The sequence below is a fragment of the Diceros bicornis genome, chromosome 4 (genome assembly GCF_020826845.1).
Source record: "Diceros bicornis minor isolate mBicDic1 chromosome 4, mDicBic1.mat.cur, whole genome shotgun sequence".
In the NCBI taxonomy this organism is placed as follows: Eukaryota; Metazoa; Chordata; class Mammalia; order Perissodactyla; family Rhinocerotidae; genus Diceros; species Diceros bicornis.
In genome coordinates this window covers 25,521,461-25,540,893 of record NC_080743.1, presented here as the reverse complement: position 1 = coordinate 25,540,893, position 19,433 = coordinate 25,521,461, and the positions used below count along the sequence as shown (strand labels likewise).

The following is a 19,433-nucleotide window of genomic DNA, read 5'->3' as shown; positions in this document are numbered from 1 at the left end:
TATTTCTGAGTTGTCTGTTGTAACCTCTCCTCTTTCATTTCTGATTTTACTTATTTGTGCCTTCTCTCTTTTTTTCTTGGTGAGTCTAGCTAAAGGTTTGTCAATTTTGTTGATCTTTTCAAAGAACCAGCTCTTGGTTTTATTAATTTTTTCTATTGTTTTTTAGGTCTCTATTTCATTTATTTCTGCTCTGATTTTTATGATTTGCCTTCTTCTACTGATTTTGGGCTTTGTTTGTCCTTCTTTTTCCAGTTCCTTTAGGTGCATTGTTAGATTGTTTATTTGAGATTTTTCTTGTTGTTGAGATAGGCCTGTATTGCTCTAAATCCTTATTTCTACCATTACTTTACTTTAGAGCCCATATTTCATTTCTGATGTGAGAACTGTAATATCAGAACAGTATTTCTGACAATTTCTTGGATTAATCTATCATTCAACAAACATCTAATACCTGGTCGATGCACTGCACACCACGCAAGGGCTAGGGAAACGATCATAAGTTTCTTCACTTGGGATGGATGCCTCCCTTTCCTCCCCAGAAGTAATTTCTTCACCTTGACTCTGTACCAAATCAGGGTTTTCCATGCCTTGAGTAGATGATCATAAGGTTGATTTGCATGATTTAAAAAAAGTAGATTTACAGGCACAGGAGTTACAATGAGGCAAAGATCCCTGGAAATGAAAGTCCTCAGCCCCCTTGACTGAAGGCTGTCTCTTTAATGATCTTTTTCCATCTCTGCAGGTGACAATCCCCAAATCCAAAATTCCGGCATGTCTAGAGAGTGTATCAGGAAGTTCTTTCCAGAACAAAGTTTTTTGTCTTTGACCGGCCTACAAGTGCTGGAAAACTATTACTCCATATCGAGGAAGAATCAGAAAACCAAATGGAATGGGACTTCCAGGTTCAATCAAAAAATTTCTATTCATGTATCTTCACCAAGGCAAAAATCGAGACCCTAGGAGAGGGAATCATTGTCACTGGGAATGGTGAGTCTCTTTTGTTACAGCATGCCTCTCTGGGGTTCAGCGTGTGTGATGAAGCTTGATTACTGTCTGGGTTTGTCAGTAATTTTGTTTCCTTCTGTATGTGTGGAGAAGCAGATATTCATGCCACATATATAAATACATGTTCCTTCATTAAAGTTTCCCTATATGAAGGTTTACTGCAGCCTACTGTATATCTCATGAAACTAATAGACTAATAACATAAGCACAAGCAGCTACTAAGGATAGAAATTTGCATGGTGATGAGAAATCCAATGGGATAAATGTTCCTCTGTGAAAATACACAAGATATTTTGTGAATTTACACCAGTTAGAAAATAAATCATATGCCATGAATCTCAGCTAGCTCGTTGAAAGTTTGAGGAAAAAATTTAAATTTAATCTTATGTATAGGGATGGCTTCGTGGACATCTGACCTCAGTAGTCACACAGTGCCCTGTGCGGAGGTGGACCCAAGCTTGGTTTAATGTTTGTGTCACTGTCCTGAAATTTTTGATGAATTTTTTACTTGGGGACCCATATTTTCATTTAGAAATCATGCTCAAAAATTCTGTAATTTATTTACTTGTGTAATAAGCTCTTTTTTATTTTGTTACAATGCAAAACTGTTCTGGGAAACCCTTGAACATATTAGTTGAGATTATTAATTTATAATGTGATGAATTTTAAAGCCATAAAAGAGAGAGTGAGTAGACTACAGAGTGATGTTATTACAAGGAAGTGGATTCGTGGAACAGGAAGGAGGAAGAGACCAGGAGGAGGAAAAGGAGGAAGATAAAGAGGAGAAGAAGAAAGAGAAAATGCAAAACTTCATTTCAATAACATTTTGGTGAATTTTAGAATGTGGATCTTTATAGCTTATAAAATAATGAGTGACAACTTTCGGTCTATTCCCTAATATTGTGTGTCATTCAGAACTAGCGACTCTGGTGGTGACCTACGTAGAGGCCATCAACGGTGGAGCAGTTCCTTGTGTGGAAAATGCAGTGATAACTCTGGCCAAGTGAGAGAACTCAGCAGCTGTGCAGAAGGCAGCTGAGCACTACAGGGAGCAGAGGGCCCAGCAAGTGAGGTTCCCCACAGACACACTCCAGGAGCTGCTGGCTGTGCATGCGGCCTGTGAGGGGGAAGCCATTGCAACCTTCATGGAGCACTCTTTCAACAATAACAAGCGAGAGCACCAGAAGAAGCTCATGGTAATGTGCCTTAGCATATATCCTTTCTGATTCCTGTCCTTCTAGAATGATCCTTGACTCCCCTTTTTTGACCTCATGATGCATGTGCTTCTCCCTATAAAAAGAGCTTGGATTCTTATGAGTGACAGGTCTCTACAGGCTACAGTTCATCCTTTTTCTAAAAAATTGGCTCTTATTTTCTAATATGGCAAAACAAATTACTATGTGCCATTTGTTTCCTTGTTTGTGCCATCAAGTCGATTCTGACTCCTGGCAACACTGTGTGCAACAAAGCGGAACCCTGCCTCGTCTTCTTGCACCATCCTCTCATCTTCCACCACTGTATCAGACAATGCTCCACTGCTATTCACAGAGTTTTCACAACCAATTTTTGTTTTCAGAAGTGGGTCGCCAAGTCCTTCTTCTTAGTCTGAAACTAACATAATGTTGTATGTCAATTGCACCTCAATTATAAAATTAAAAGGAACCATGGAGTTCATGTCTATCAACCCCATCATTTCAAGATCTTGAGCCTGAGCCCAAGGGAATTCAGGGACTTTCCACAGGTCACACAGAGAATTGAACTAAACTGGGGCTAAAACAAGCCTCTTGACTCCCTGTCTATTATTCAAGGTCCCAGTCTCCCCTGATACCATCAGATTGCGTCTTCCAAGACAATCACACCCAGACCTTCCCTTCTAACAGCTTCTTCCTATTGGATTTCTCCACATTTCCCTGGCAGGGCACCATATAGAAAAAGAAGGAGAATTTCTTCCTGCAGAATGCAGAGGCACCTGTCAAATATTGCCAGGCTGAACTTAGGCAGATTTCAGGGCCCCTGGTGGAAAGCATTTTGAGAGGAACTTTCTCTGTGCCTGGAGGGCACAATCTCTACATGGAAGCCAAAAACAAGGTTGAATGGGACTATGAGCTGGTGTCCAGGAAAGGAGTTAAGGTGAGAAATAAGGGAAATGGGAAAGAACAGCACAGTGGAGTCAGATGGTCTTTGTTGGTTCTTTTGAAAATCTCAGACCAGAGCACCATTTGTGGAGAGAAAGCACAGCATGGTGACATCACTACATTTTTAGCTTTTATATCCACAATTAGTTAGATACTCTTAATAAACGAGAAATATTTCTTTCCAAATATAGGATTTATTATCAGGAATCCAGAAGAAAGAAATATTCCTTTCATTTAGCAAACAACACAATAGTTTTTGTGCCAAGTATAGGGGGTACATAATTAAAGAAACAACGTTGTTCTCAAGAAGCTTATGATCTTACCTGAGAAGGACAGGTGAATAATCAATTGGATATGGCGGGATAATGGTTATCATACAGATACACACTGGTAGTGATGGTCATGATGATGATGATGGTGGTGATGACAGTGATGGTAAATGGTGATGGCTGACATATACTGGGCTTTCACATCCTAAATTAAGTATATTCTTAGATGCTGTGTTTGGGTTATCAATTTAACCCTGAGTTAGGTACAACTGTCATCCTCATTATAAAATTGAGAGATGTGATGCACTGAGAAGTTAATAAATTGCCTAAGAACACACAACCATCAAGTGGCAGGGCTGGTAGGGCAGCTCTAGAACTGCACATATATGTGGTTGTCCGTAACTTGGGGAGGGTGGTAGGTGGTCTCATTAGGAGATGAAGCTAGAGAGCTAGGAGAGAGGCTGCTCTAGAGAGTTTTCACAGCTCTAAAAAGGTTGGAATTAGTTTAGACCACTGAAGCAAAGGATCCACAGTGGGATAGTAAGAAGGATGAAGAATTTACAGGGTCCAATTTGCCATTTTATTGAACAACAATTTCCCCAGCAAGAGACTAGATCTTTGTTGTCTGATGAGTCTTTGTTCCTTGTTGTTTCCTCAGGTGAACAAGGTCCTCCAGAGCTTCCTGCAGTCACTGGCAGCAATAAAGGAATCCATCCTGCAGGCAGACAAAGCCCTCACTGATGGGGAGAATGTCATAGCAGGTACAGCGTTAGGGCTTGGCTCACAGCAGGGTGGGTAGGTTCCTGCATTCCCCCCGACAGGTGTGAGAGCAAAACCTTCCTGAAACAAGAGGCTTCCTCTACCTTGCAATGCACACTCTGCTGTATCTGAAAATAACCCGGGGAGTTTGGGTTGTTCATACAGTCAATCAGTGCCTTTCCATCACATTCTAAAATGTGCTTTACTGGTGTGGCTCCTAGGAGAATTCAGAGATTCCTCTCTGCCAATTTAAAGTCATTTTAGTCTCTGATCTCAGGAGGGTACAGCTCTACATAACTGTTATTTGCTTCCCTCTGTAACACCATTGTGGAACAGCTGAGCATGCCAAGAATCAGGCAACTGAGAAGGAGCAGGAGCTGCTAAGACAGAAACTGAAGGAACTGCAGCAAATAATGGAGGCTCAAAATAGAACCTTCCAAGAAAACATAGCCCAACTGCAAGAGAAGATGGAGAGGGAAAGAGAAAACCTTCTGAGTGAGCAGGAAAGGATACTGGAACAGAAGCTGAAGATAAGTCTACACAGAGCCTGGGCAGTGCCTGATTGAGAAACACTAGTTCCTCAGGAAGAGAAGAAGAAAAATTTTAACCAAATCAAAATTTTAACCCTCATGATCCTGGAGGGAAATCCAAAGGCATGTGATTCACTGAAACGTCAAATAAACGTGGATTGTGCTGAAGCCCTAAATCTATAAGACTCCAGCACCTTCTGTAGCTTTAGAGTTTGGAGGGCACAAATAACACGCCTCAGGCTCCCGGACTGCTGTTTGTGGTGACATAGGGTCTCTTTGTGCCCCCAAGTGAATAGGACCTTAGTCCTATAGTCCTTAACATGCTTAGTACAATCTTCAAAGAGACCTGAAATAGATCCATATGGTCTTGAGAGTATCATATTGTGCCTGATGGGAAATGTGGGGTGCTGAAAGCTCTAAAACTTGATGCACTTGCTTCCAGGTCTGCCTGATTCATTGTATACACCTACAGTAAAATGCATTGTTTGTTCCAACTTTAAGCTTGATGACCAGTGTTCTATAGAGAGTCAACAGTTTCCATCGTTAGAAATGTGTGGTCTTTCTACCTCGGTGGAACTGAGAATTCATTAGAATTCAATCTATATTCCACCTCCAAGTGCATCCTTAGAGCTGGAACACATTACTGAAAGAGCTGTCGGGCCTCACCTAGTGCCAACTCCTCTCTTCCTCCAGTGATATGGTGCTGAGGGATCATAGGAAAATGTAAACCATAGATGCTCCCACTACTCAGGTGGAAATATTGGACAGACTCCTCAAAGAGTGTTCCAGGGTGATAGAGAAATAGACACAGGTGCTTAGCTGCTGAGGTTGTTAAATACAAAACGCTGATAATTGGGGATTTTCAAAAGTAGGCTCTCTTCTTTTTACAGGTCCCAAAAGAACTACTTACTGAAGGATTTAAAAAGAAATCTGAAGAGTTAAGTAAAGAGATAAATGAACTAAAAGAAGAGATTGAAAGAACTAAAACAATGGGCCTTCAAGACATTCACAGATCCTGGATGCAGCTAGCAGAGTGTTAGCTACCTGTGCTACCTGAACCTTGTGACTTCTGAATTGCATTTTCCTGATGATTAGTGATGTTGAGCACCTTTCCATGTATCTTTGATCATTTGTATGTGTTCTGTGGAATAATGTCTATTCAGACCCTCTGCCCGTTTTCTAATCAGATAGTTTGTTTCTTTGCTATTGAGTTGTATGAGTTCTTTATATATTATCAGATATATGATTTGTAAATATTTTCTCCCATTCCATAGGTTGCCTTTTCATTGTGTTGATGGTTTCTTTTGCTGTGCAGAAGCTTTTTAGTTTGTAGTCCAATTTATTTTTGCTTTTGTTGCATTTGCTTTTGGTGTCAAATCCAAAAAATCATCGCCAAAACTGATGTCAAGGAGCTTATCACCTATGTTTTCTTCTAGAAGTTTTATGATGTCAGATCTTACATTCAAGTCTTTAATCCATTTTGAGTTAATTTTTGTTTATGGTCTAAGATACTGGTCCAATTTTATTCTCTTGTATGTGGCTGTCCAGTTTTTTCAATACCAGTTATTGGAGAGAGTGCCCTTTGCCCATTGTATATTCTTGGATTCTTTGTCATAAATTAGTTGACCACATATGCATAGGTTTAATTCTGGGCTCTCTATTCTGTTTTGTTGCTCTGTGTGTCTGTTTTTATGCCAATACCATGCCATTTTGATTACTACAGCTTTGTAATATAAAGGAGCTTTGACATCAGGTAGTGTGGAGTCTCCAGTTTTGTTCTTCTTTCACAGGATTGCTTTGGTCTTTTGCAGTTCCATACAAATTTTTAAATTGTTCTATTTCTGTGAAAAATGCCATTGGAATTTTGATAGGGGTCACATTGAAACTGTAGATTCCTTTGGGTAGTGCGAACATTTTGACAATATTAATTCTTCCAGTCCATGCACATTGGATAATTTCCATTTAGTTGTGTCTTCTTCAATTACTTTCATCAATGTCTTATAGTTTTCAGTGTACAAGTCTTTCCTCTCTTTGGTTAAATTTATTCCTAGGCATTTTATTCTTTTTGATGCAATTGTAAACCGGATTGTTGGGAAGTTTTTGATTACCAATTCAATCTCTTTACTAATAGTCAGTCTGTTCCGATTTTTTATTTCTTCCTGATTGAGTCTTCGTAGGTTGTGTTTCTAGGAATTTCTTCCATGTTGTCCAATTTGTTGACATATAGTTGTCCACAGTAGTCTCTTATGATCCTTTGTATTCTGTGGCATCAGTTGTAATGTCTTCTCTTTCATTTCTGATTTGATTTATTTGAGTCCTCTCTCTTTTTTTCCTGGTGAGTCTAGCTAAAGGTTTGTCAATTTTGTTTATCTTTTCAAAAACCAGCTCTTAGTTTCATTGATCTTTTCTATTATCTTTTTAGTTTCTATTTCATTTCTTTCCACTCTGCTCTTTGTTATTTCCTTCATCTACTAACTTTGGGCTCATTTGTTCTTCTTTTTCTAGTTCCTTGAGCTGTAAAGTTAGATTATTTACTTGAGATCTTCCCTGTTCCTTGATGTAGGCAATTATCTCTATGAACTTCACTCTTAGAACCATTTTTGCATCATCCCATATGTCTTGATGTGTTTTATTTCCATTTTGATTTATCTCACAGTATTTTTCGATTTCTCTTTTGATTTTTTCCTTTGACCCAATGGTTTTTCAGTAGGTTGTTTTTTAATCTCTACATGTTTGTGAATTTTCCAGTTTTCTTCTTGCAGTTGATTTCTAGTTTCATACCTTATGGTTAATGCTTGATATAATTTCTCTTCTTAAATTCATTAAGACTATATATTTTAAATCGTTCACATTTACTCTGGAGAGATTGTTAATTGTGTCATTGGGATGCATTTTACAATGGAGATGGATCAGACAGGTTTTATTCAGGGTAGACATTTTCTTCCTCATCCACATCACCTTTTCAGATATCCTCAGCCCATGCTCTAACTAAAATTTTTACTCTTGTCATGGAATGGGATTGGAATATTATGAACTCCTAAAATCCTATTATTTGACTCCATTTTCTCTCTGCATTTCTGTTATGACATTATTTCCTGGAAGCCATTGAGAACAAAATGCCTGGGTAAGAAGTACAAGACAATAGAAGGAAAAAACAAGAACAATTTATTAATACAAAACTATTAGTAAACCCCACTATTTAAGGATGTATATCACTCAGAATTCTTTGGTGCAAACAAAATTGGCACTGATTTTTAAGTAAAAAAGAATTTAAGACTGTTAACTAGTACACAGATTCTCCAGGATGGGGAGAAAGTCAGACTATATAGCTCTTCAGCAAGGAGCAATACACTCCATACAATGAAGGCATCTCAAGAGAAAACACCACAGAACCTGCCACCTGGCACCATGATCTCCATATCAAATGCCAGAAGCTCTACCAGGGTCAGCTCTGAGGAACTGGACTCTTGCATCTTCACATTTGTAGAAAACCAGCTACCCCATGAAAAATACCATCTCTGGGTGACTCATATCTGCATCTAAGTCTCACGGAAGTGGATCCGCTAGGCAGAATCTAAATCATATGCCTCCCCATGGGAGCGTCTAGGAATGAGAGTTGTCTGTCATCTATTTTTGGAAATAAAGACTGATAATGGGGAAAATTTTCATCCACATTAAGGTCATCCACTCTGCCCATGTAGACCACTGAGTTGGGATGTCCACTTTAAATTGGGAATAATATAAGGGTCTTTTTAATATTTTAATGCACATCACATACAGCACTCTTTTTTTTTACTTTTTCTCTTTGCCATGGTATCTCTATAATACTTCTAATTTTTCCCTGTATTGGTTTGTAAGGTAAACACATCATTACGTCCTTTAGATTACTCTTGACTTTTAACATTTATACAAGTACACTCCTGTCCCTGTCTAACATATTATTTTGCTCTGCATTTAGCTATCATCTTATTTCTACTCTTCAAATTGGGCATTTTTCTCACTTTTTATGAAGTTAATATTCTGTATCTTCTTATATCTAAGCAGAAAGCAACTTTATCCTTTCTCAATAACTGCCCCTTTAATTTAAATTATAGGATCAGCCTCTCCTCCATAGTTCATTAGTAATTCAAGGAAAACGAACAGTGTCTTTTTCAAAATAAAAAAGACATTTTCTATCTAATTAAAATAAAAAATCTCCCTCTTAGATTTGACCCACCCTCCATGCTTCTGCCTTGCCTGCTACCGCCATCCCACTCTTTCATACAGTCGAGGCCTGACTCAGCTTTACAGGCACACAATGAGGAAGAGGAATGGTTTTATCTTCTCGTTCCCAGCTCTCCTTCCCCCTGGGCACACTAGCTCCTGTTCATGATACCTTCCATTGTGTCCATGATGTGCAAGAAATCAGGGGAAAGGAGACCCCCTAACATGACACATTAGCAATATGATGTTGGAGCCCTCTGGTGGTGACTTAGGTCCTCTCCCTCTATGAAACGATTAATGAGTTCTTTGCAGATCCCCCTGCTGGGTCCTTCCACCAGCAGTTTCCTACTGTGGTCCACTTTGACTCCTTTCCTCAAACCCTGACTTCTAGGGATCCGCTCATCCCATGCACTCTCTATGTTGAGGTCAATGCACCTTGCCATGTAGATGTATAGGGCAGAGTTCTTTTCAAGATGATGCATGTCTAGGGCGATGGGCAAAAAAGTGAAGGGAGTCAAAAGGTACAAACTTCCAGTTACAAGATAAATAAGGTCTGAGGATGTAATGTACAGCATGGTGATTATAGTTAACAATATGTATTGTATATTTGAAAGTTGCTAAGAGAATAGCTCTTAAAAGTTCTTATCACAAGAAAAGAAAATTGTAACTATATGAGGTGATGGATGTTACCTAGACTTATTGTGGTGATAATTTCACAATATATATGTGTCAAATCATTATGTTATACATAAAATTAATATAACATTATATACCAATGTATCTCAATAAAACTGAGGAGGTAAAGAAAAAATCCAAGGATTTCAGAAATGCTATTATTCTAGGATATGACCCTAATTCAGTGCTTATGCCATTGCCAGTATAAGAACAATTGCAGACTTTAATAAAAACCAATCTTATTAAAAGAAAAAAAAGATGACTCAAGTCTAGAGAATCCCCAGTGATCCACCCAGGAGAAAAATGTATGCACACTGACCTAGCCTGGAAAGGCAGGCTACTCCCAGCTCTCACCCTCTCCCTTCCTTCTGTTGCCACAAACCACTTCAGCCAGCCTCTGATCTTTAGATGATTTTAGACATGACTCAGGCACAACTCTCAGTGTCTATACACTCCAGGGAGCACGTGTCAGCTTTCAAGAGGATCTTTGAAGTTCCAACTCTACTTAGCAATGGAGAGGGAGGGAAAGCAATATCCCTCAACATGCCATTCGGAAGGTATAAGGAGAAAGGGGGGGGGATTGGGTAGCAAATACACCAATAACTCTCTTCAGTGGAATTCTCCACTACTAATTACTTTTGATTAGTCTCTTCAGCTCTGTTCACATACACCAAAGTTGGAATTTGGTCTAAAAGATTAATGTGAGAAAACTCAGTTTTTTCCTTTTCCTGTGTATGAACAAACCCGGTTCTTTCCTACTGTGTGTTTCCTCCCTGTGTGTGTCCTTTACTTTCACATAGAACACTTCATTTCTGACACTTCTAGTCACCAAATGTATGGAGGATTTTCCCCACACCAAGCAATTCTCTGTGACACTAGCTGAGTGTCCTACAATTTAACTCAATTCCGACACTATCTACCCACAGATAGCGTAAGGCCCCACAGGTGAAGGGCTCAGTCCCACAAGATTTCTCTCCCTTCCCCCACTCCCCACCACACATACACACTCCACATGCTGGTCGCAAGCCCAGTTATCACCTGTGCCTCTGACCAACTGGCCATAGATTGGAGGTTCCAATGACCTCCTTCTGGGATTTGCTTAACTTGCTGGAGTGGCTCACAGAACTCAGGAAAACATTTACTTCCATTTACCAGTTTATTATAAAAAGATATGATAAAGAATACAGATGAACATCCAGATGGAAGAGATGCATAGGGAAAGGTATGTGGAAAGGGGCACAGAGCTTCCATGCACTCTCCGGGTGCGCCACTCTCCCGGTATCTCCACTTGTTCATTAACCTGGAAGCTCTCTGAACCCTGTAATTTTGGGATGTTTAGGGAGGATTCATCATATAGTCATGATGGATCATTAATTCCACTTTCAGCCCTTGACTCTTCTCAAGAGAATGGGGGGCAGGGCTGAGAAATTCAAGCTTCTAATCATAGCTTGGCCTTTCCAGTGACCAGCCCTCATCCAGGAGCCATCTGTGAGCCCACCAGAGTTGCCTCATTAGAAAAAAAAGACACTCGTATCACCCAGGAAATTACAAGCGTTTCGGGAGCCAAGGGCAGAGACCAATATATATTTTCTATTATCTCACAGGGATACAAAAATGTTTCGCAATCTTAGAAGATTAAGCATAGTGATATTGCGTCCATGGCTTACATTCTTTGGAGCTTCCGTCTGTTAAAACTCCAAGAAATGAGAAAAAAATTGCTCTTAAAGTCCTATTACATATGTTTACATGTACCCATATATTTGCTGTTATCTTTCTTCTTGGTTACTTACTACACCTCAAGCCTTCCTGTTAGCATCATCTACTTGATCTTGAAATTTGTCTTTTGAAAGCACCTGAGAATTTCTTAACAGGAATAACTGCCTCTGTTTTTGCATATCTGGGAATGTCTTTATTTTACCCTAACAGCTCCTTGATGGTTTAGTTTGCCTGGGTATGAAATCCAGGTTGACAGTTATTTTTTCCCAACACTTCAAAAATACTCCGACCTCACAATTTTTGTTGAAAATCTCATTAAAGTATGATTCACTCTTTTAAGGAATGTATCATTTGTCTGTGGCTGCTTTGACATCATATCATTGTCCTTGTTTCTCTGTGATGTATCTAGGTATGGATTTCTTTTCATTTGTTTTTAGGATTCACAGTAACTTTTTAAGCTGAATATTCATGTCATTAGCCAATTCTGGAAAATTCCAGTTATTATTTCTTTGAATACTTTTCCTCCCTTTCTCTTTGGAATGCTACTTAGATCTTCTGATCCAGTCTCCCTACCCTTTCACATTTACCAGATCTTTGACTCTGTACTGCATTCTTGATAATTTATTGAGAACCATTTTCACAATTGTTATTTCCAGAATTATCTTATTTTCTCATTTAACTGTCAACATTAACTCTATTATTCACTTAAGAGAAAATTTTACTTCTTTTTCAAAATCTGTCTAGTAGTATTTTATGATATCTTGTTTCTTGCTTATTTTTCTGCTTTGTCATATTTTTAAACAGTGTAAACAGTTTATTTTATAATGTGAGTTCAAAATTAGTGTGCAGAATCCTGTGGATGTTTCTGCTGTTTGTTGCTCTCAATAACTATTGCTTATGGGGGATGCCTGCCTTGTTAGTTTTCACGTTGACCCCATGTTTCTCTGGACAGTATCTGTGGGAATCCTAGGAGTCCAAGTTGAAGACAGCCTTACAAACAGGACGTGCTGCTGTCAGGAGCCCTGGAGCCCCAGCAACTTCAGCCCAATCTAAGTAGTTTCCTAAACCACACTGGTAGCGTAAATTCAGTCCAAAACCATGAGGGAAGGCTTTCATTTTTAAATTCTAAGGTAGGCCAAAATAGCCCTCTGCTATAGATAGATATTTATTGACTGATCCTTTCCTGGAAGTCCTTAAAGATCCCCAAATTATTCTAAATTTCCAATTACCAAAATCTACCTATCTCTGCTCCAAGACTGCATCATCTGCTTTTTTTATGGTCATTAAGAGTCAAGGAGGGCTGGCCCTGTGGCTTAGCAGTTAAGTGCGCACGCTCCGCTGCTGGTGGCCCCGGGTTTGGATCTCGGGCGCGCACCGACGCAGCACTTCTCCCGCCATGCTGAGGCCACGTCCCACATACAGCAACTAGAAGGATGTGCAGCTATGACATACAACTATCTACTGGGGCTTTGGGGGAAAAATAAATAAATAAAATTAAAAAAAAAAAGAGTCAAGGATACTAACATCTAGATTGGCACATGACCTCAGGGCGGTCACAGCATCTGATTCCACTTACTACCATGGTTTTCTTCTTATTTTTTATATTTGATTTCTGGGACCTTCATTTATGTTCTTGTGAACTCAGCTATACATTTCAAAATGTTAGTAACATTTCTTTTGGCATTTATGGATGTTTTGTAGGGGAAAGGTTTTTCCCTATATCTACCCTGCCATTATTTAAAGTCTGATTATCAAATGCAAGTAGACAAAATAAGTTGAAAAAAGGAATGAAAGTAAGGAAGATGGTTTCTTACTTGTGCCAATGTATAGAGAATAAGTAGTCTCTTAATTCCTTGGCTTTGGAGCAACAGTAATGTACCTGGTCATGTAGTTACACTCTCTTTCTACTAGAAGAGACACAATATGCAATATGCAAATTGTGAGAGAGATACAAATTGCAATACGCAAATGGATTTCGTGGGTGAATACATTTAGGTACAGAACCAGCCCCATTCATTATACTCAAATAGTTCACCATGGAATCTGATCGAATCCCGCAGTGACTTCAAGGATGAGACTTATACTGTGCAAGCAGAGGTGTGCTAATTTGGGAAGATTTTGTATAAAGCATGATGATTTAGAGAAGATGACCTTTTGTTTACTAGAATACATTAATGAGTTGTTGAATATAAAAAGGTAGGACAGGAGCCTGGTTTGGAGTAATGGACTAGTCACCTACTGACCACCTAAACTGCTGCACATAAAAAGTGAATAGTAATTTGGAGATTGGAGGTAGAGAAAAGAATGGCCTTAGAGAGAAAAAAGAGGCCTCAAAAGATGACTAGATTGACAAAATCACCCACCACCACCAAAACTTTGAGTAAAGTTTAAACTTAAACACAACTGTCCTATTTAAGTGGAACTCCAGAAGAAGGAATTAGGATGGTGTACAAGCTGGGAAAAAGGGGTAAAAGGGGAGCTGTGGTGGCAGGTCACATCCAGGGTGGAGAAATCAATATGCAGGAGACTCAAGTCTCATGTCTCGGAGAGAGTAAAAAGTCCTCTCTAATTCTTACATCTTACCTTTGAGTTTCTCTGTCAATCGTTCGTACAAAGATGAACGAACCCTTCATAGGTCTACTGCCCAATAGAGATCCACAAATCAAATTTACTTTTGCTAGAACTAAGCACTCATATCTGTGTGACCATGCCTATCAAAGTGTCAACCTGCAGAAACAGAAGCCAGTTTAAGAGCCAAAGTGTTTATCTGGGATCAAAGAATTGCAATTCTGGGAGCACAGATTCAGGTAGAAACCCAAATACTGTCCTGCTAGGGAGGAAAATTCAGGGGCTTTTAAGGGATAATAAGAGATGTGGTATTACAAAGATAGAGCTAGTCTTGGCTAAACATTGATTGAATATTGATTCTATCTTCAGAAAGTCCACAATCCTCAGCCTTTGTTATCAGGATATCCATTCTCCTACTAACATCTCAAACAATTGCTTTTAAAATAATTGCCATTTTAGCCCAGTCTAAAGGTTTGGCCCAGCTCAAGGTCCAAGACAGCAAGGCAGTTTCTCTGGAAAGGTAGCTCTGACTCCATTCTAAAATGGCTCCAATAAGGTCAATTTTGACAAAAGTGGAAGTTGGGCTGAGAAGCTTATATGATGCAGTTTAGAAGAGCATATGACTCGCTGAGATAAAAAAAATAAGAGATAAAACTCAGTGTAAAGCCATTGTTACACAGTGATCAGTCTACTAGAATATATCGAGAATCCTGCCTGTAGGTATAAAGGAGGTTATGGTCAGGCAGTGACCAGTTTCTACTCAAACAGCAAAACATGCTGAGAAAATCAAGTGGAGACAACGTTGATCATGGATGCTTTTAGATATAACTGGACAAAGACCCCATCCTACCCACTCAGGGAATGAGCTAGAGGTATATCTTCAATTCTTTCAGAATTTAATCAGGCCTTACAAAGTGATGATTTAAAGACTTTGGTCTTTCCTTCTCAAAATAAAAGAATAAACCCATTTTCATAATGTAATATTCTTTGATTGTGAAGCTGAGTTTTGGCATCAAGAGAAAGGCAGGGGAGTGTAGGGAAGGAAGAAATATTCCTCTGCCCTTCTAGGCTCTTCTGGCTGGTCTAAGAATTAAACTGACAATGAGACAGAATAACAGGAGAAAATCAAATGAATTTAATATCATGTATACATGGGAGAAACCCGGGAAAACTGAGTAACTGGCCAAAATGGCTGAATCCATCATCTTCACCTAAAGACAAAGGAGGATGTGAAGGTTAGTGGTTTGGGACTTCAAAGGGGAGAAAGGCAATTCACAGGAGATGCAAAAGAAAATATTTGGTATGGGCCTTGCTAAGTTCCTCCCTGTCTACCACACCTAGTTCATATTATACTATAATTATCTATGGTATTAGCTCCTTTCTGGAACAGGCCTTTTATCTTAAATTCTTTTACATAGTTAGGGGAGAGGTCAAAGTTTTTCCCTGAGTCTTTTGTTCTTAAAAATAATCAAGCCAAAGAAACACATTTGGCAGTAGCAAATTCTGCTGCCCTACAGGAGGAATGTATGGAGGTACTAGTTTCCTCACTCAATAAAGCAGGAAGTTGACCAACGGTTCAAAATTACCCATTTTTTACCCTCTGCTTTGTCTTAACCTAATTTTAGTCAGCCGTTTCTCCTCCCTACAGGTCCCTGAACTCTGCTTTCCCCCAACCCTGAGCAAATACTAAGAACTGAAAAATGCTCCCTTATCAGCATGTCCTGAGAATCACAGCAGAACCAGACTTTGCTGGTCATTTCCTCTTGCTTGCCCAATTCCCTAAAAGTTTCTGTAAAGCATGCCTTACCCCTCCCTACCCTAAAAAAGAAAAGCCTTTGTCTGTTTGATATTGAGAAATTTGCAGATTCCTGAGATCAAAGTGTTCTCTTGATTTTAACAGTCTTTCATCTGAATGAAGTCTCACCTTGTCTAAGTCCAAATTTGTTTTTATTAAAGTGAAAAGACACACAGAAAATAACAAATTGGATTCAGTTGATGTCTATTGTAGTCATTTTATTCCTCTGCACTGGGGCCCAGGCCTGTTGGAAGGCTTCTGGGGAAATATTTTCTTCAAGGAGAATAATGAAAACTTGGGAAAAACAGTACCTTTTCATTCTCAGTATGTTGAGTGAAAATGTGATGCCTAGAACTATAGCTATCATTTTGGGAACATGCAGGGAGCTGAGTCAGGAAAATAAAAATGAGGTAGTCAGAGAATAAAGTAAAAATAAAGCTGGATCATTAACGAGGCTCTTTGAGCTGCACATGTAACGACTACCTTTAATGACCTACTTTCAGATTTCTTTTTTTTGGGGGGTGGGGGTGCTAAATCCCTGAGCTAAATCTGTGCCAATCTTCCTCTATTTTTTGTATGTGGGATGCCGCTACACCGTGGCTTGATGAGCGATGTATAGATCTGCGCCTGGCATCCGAACCCACAAACCCTGGGCCGCTGAAGCAGAGCACACAAACATAACCACTACGCCACCAGGCCAGCCCCTACCTTTAGATTTCTTGAGGATTGTGTTATAGATATCCTATAACAGGCCATTTTAAGTAGTCTTCTAATTTTATTTCCCAAATTATTAAATTTTGCTTGTGCTTGCATTATTTTTATACATAAAAATTTCTTTCAAGACAAAGGCTAAACACATTTAAAAATTCTTACAAAAATTTAAAAGAAGTTGGCCACAGCATGATAAAAAAAAAAGATATTGCTTCAAGAAAATGAGAAGACAAGCCACAGACTGGAAGAAAATATTTGCAAAAGATATATCTGATAAAAGACTATTTTCCAAAATATACAAAGAACTCTCAAAACTCAACAATAAGATGATGAACAACCCAATTCAAAACTGGGCAAAAGACCCAAAGAGACACCTCACCAAAGAAGGTATACAGATAGCAAATAAGCATATGAAAAGATACTTAACATCATATGTCATTAGCAAATTGCAAATTAAAAAAATGAGATACCACTAACACCTACTAGAATGCACAAAATCTAAAACACCGATTTCACCAAATGACAGCAAGGATGTGGCATAACAAGAACTCTCATCCATTGCTAGCGGGAATGCAAAATGATACAGGCACTTTGGAAGGCAGTTTGTTATAAAACTCAACATACACTACAAGGTAATCCAGCAATCACGCTCCTCAGTATTTTCCCAAAGGTATGTGTAGAAACCTTATCTTAGGAACATTTCTTTGGCAGATGGTTTTGCTGCTCTGCTGCGAGTTTTACGTGTGCAACGGACAGAATCCAATTTGGTTGGGAAGAATAAAAACTACTTTACACACAAGCATACTTGCTTTCATAGAACTAGCAGAGGTCTGTGAACTATAAACACAGGAATTAGGGTGAGTTCTAGTCTACAGTTGCCATTCACAAAGGAATAATATGTGGTGAACCTACATTTGTATATACTGCATTATTGAATGTATTCCTGATAAGAAACGTCCATTTTTTACCAAATTTCCATTTTTGATCAAACATTGGTAAGAAGAACTGATTTCCTCATTTAAGAGGTTATAAAACTTAGGATTGGAAAATTTTTGCACAGCCTGGCTGTGGTTCTTTACATTTCAAACCTTGTTTTGCATCCACTACTCACATATCACTAGTGCTGAGTACCTTAAGTTGTGGTCCCATAGGTGGCCTCTGGCCTTGCACCTTCACATCATAATACACAATCAGCAGTAGGAAAATTCCTGCAAACCATTACTACACTGGGACAGCTAGAAAAGATTTCACTATTTATGAAAGTAATTGCAAACCCAAAAAATACATCCCACTGAACCCAAACGAAACGTATCTTAACCTCAACTGTCCTTAGCAAATACACAAAAATTCCAAAGCCAATCCAATGCCATATGACACAAGGAAAAACGAGACGGAGAGGAGTGGAAAGAGGTAGCAGTATGTATGATTGCAGTTTACATGACCTTTTAAAAAAGTAACAGCTTTGTTGGGATATAAATCGCATAACACAAACTCAAAAGGTACAATTCAATGGTTTTTAGTATATGCATCGAGTTGTGCAACCATCACTATAGTCAGTTATAGAAATTTTCATCACCCCAAAAACAAACCTAGTATCCTATTACCAGAAGTTCTCCTCAACCTCCAGCCCTGGGCAACCACTAATCAGCTTTCACTCTCTGTGGATTTGCCTACTTTGGACATTTCATATTAAAATAGAATTATAGGTCTTTATAATTATACATAGGTCTTTTGTAACTGGCTTCATTTCTCAAGGGTATATACCTAGGAGCAGAATTACTGGGTCATATAGTAACTCTCATGTTTGAACTTTTGAGAAACTGCCAGACTGCTTTTCAAAGTGGCTATATCATTTTATATTCCCACCAGCAGTGTATGAAGGTTCTGATTTCTCCACATCCTTGCCAGCACTTTTCCTAATCTGTCGTTGTGCTTATATCCATCTTAGTGGGTATAAAATGGTATCTCATTGTGGTTTTGATTTACATTTCCCTCTCGAGCAATGATTTTGAGCATCTTTTCATGTGCTTATTGGCATTTATATATATATATATTTTTGGAATAATGTCTATTCCGATCCTTTGCTCATTTTTTAGTTGGGTTATTTGTATTTTATTATTAAGTTGTAAGAGTTCTTTATACATTCTACACAAAAGCATCAAAGGAGAGTTGGAAGATGGAAGTAGAGACAGCACAGTTATTCTTGAGCAGTTGTGGCTTCATACACAGCGGCAGTCAGATGCCATGTTTCAGCAGACCTTTCCAGGCTCCCTTTGGCACCAGATGGCACAATATTCAGACTTCTCCACAAACTACAACTGTCTATCCTCATTAATGCTTCAGGCTGTACTGGTTAGTAATCATTTCTTTATCCTCCCCCGAATCTCCTCTTTCCAGAACTTCATACCCCTGGATCCCTTTGTCATTTAAGTTAGCCCTATATTCACATAATTCCTGCTGTAATGCTTGGTAGTGACCCTGTTTTCCCGACCAAATCCAGACTGATCACCCAACATTGTACGAGGATAAAATTCTAATAAAGGATAATTTCAACATTTTTGAAGTCTTCACTGCCCTGTGCCCCTACACTGTTCACACAGTGTGAGCACTGGACAAAAACAGAGAAGTCATTTGATTAGAATATGGTGTTTGTCAAGCCATGGATCTGATAATTTTATTTTTTATTTTTTTACAGGATTAATATACATATGTATAAGTATATACATATGTAATATGTATTTATTTATTTTTAATTTTATTTTATTTTTTTTTAATTTTTTGTTTATTGCAGTAACATTGGTTTATAACATTGTAAAAATTTCAGGTGTACATCATTGTACTTCTATTTCTGCATAGATTACATCATGTTCACCACCAAAATACTAATTACAGCTCATCACCACACACATGTACCGAATTATCTCTTTCACCCTCCTCCCTCCCCCCTCCCCCTCTGGTAACCACCAATCCAATCTCTGTCCCTATGTGTTTGTTTATTGTTGTTATTATCTACTACATAATGAAGGAAATCATGCGGTATTTGACCTTCTCCCTCTGACTTTTTTCA

General features: G+C 38.7%; 1 pseudogene; it reads left to right on the top strand.

Moving 5' to 3' along the window:
• Positions 1 to 19,433, top strand: part of LOC131400949 (guanylate-binding protein 4-like) — a 66,451-nt pseudogene that overhangs the window by 8,969 nt on the left and 38,049 nt on the right.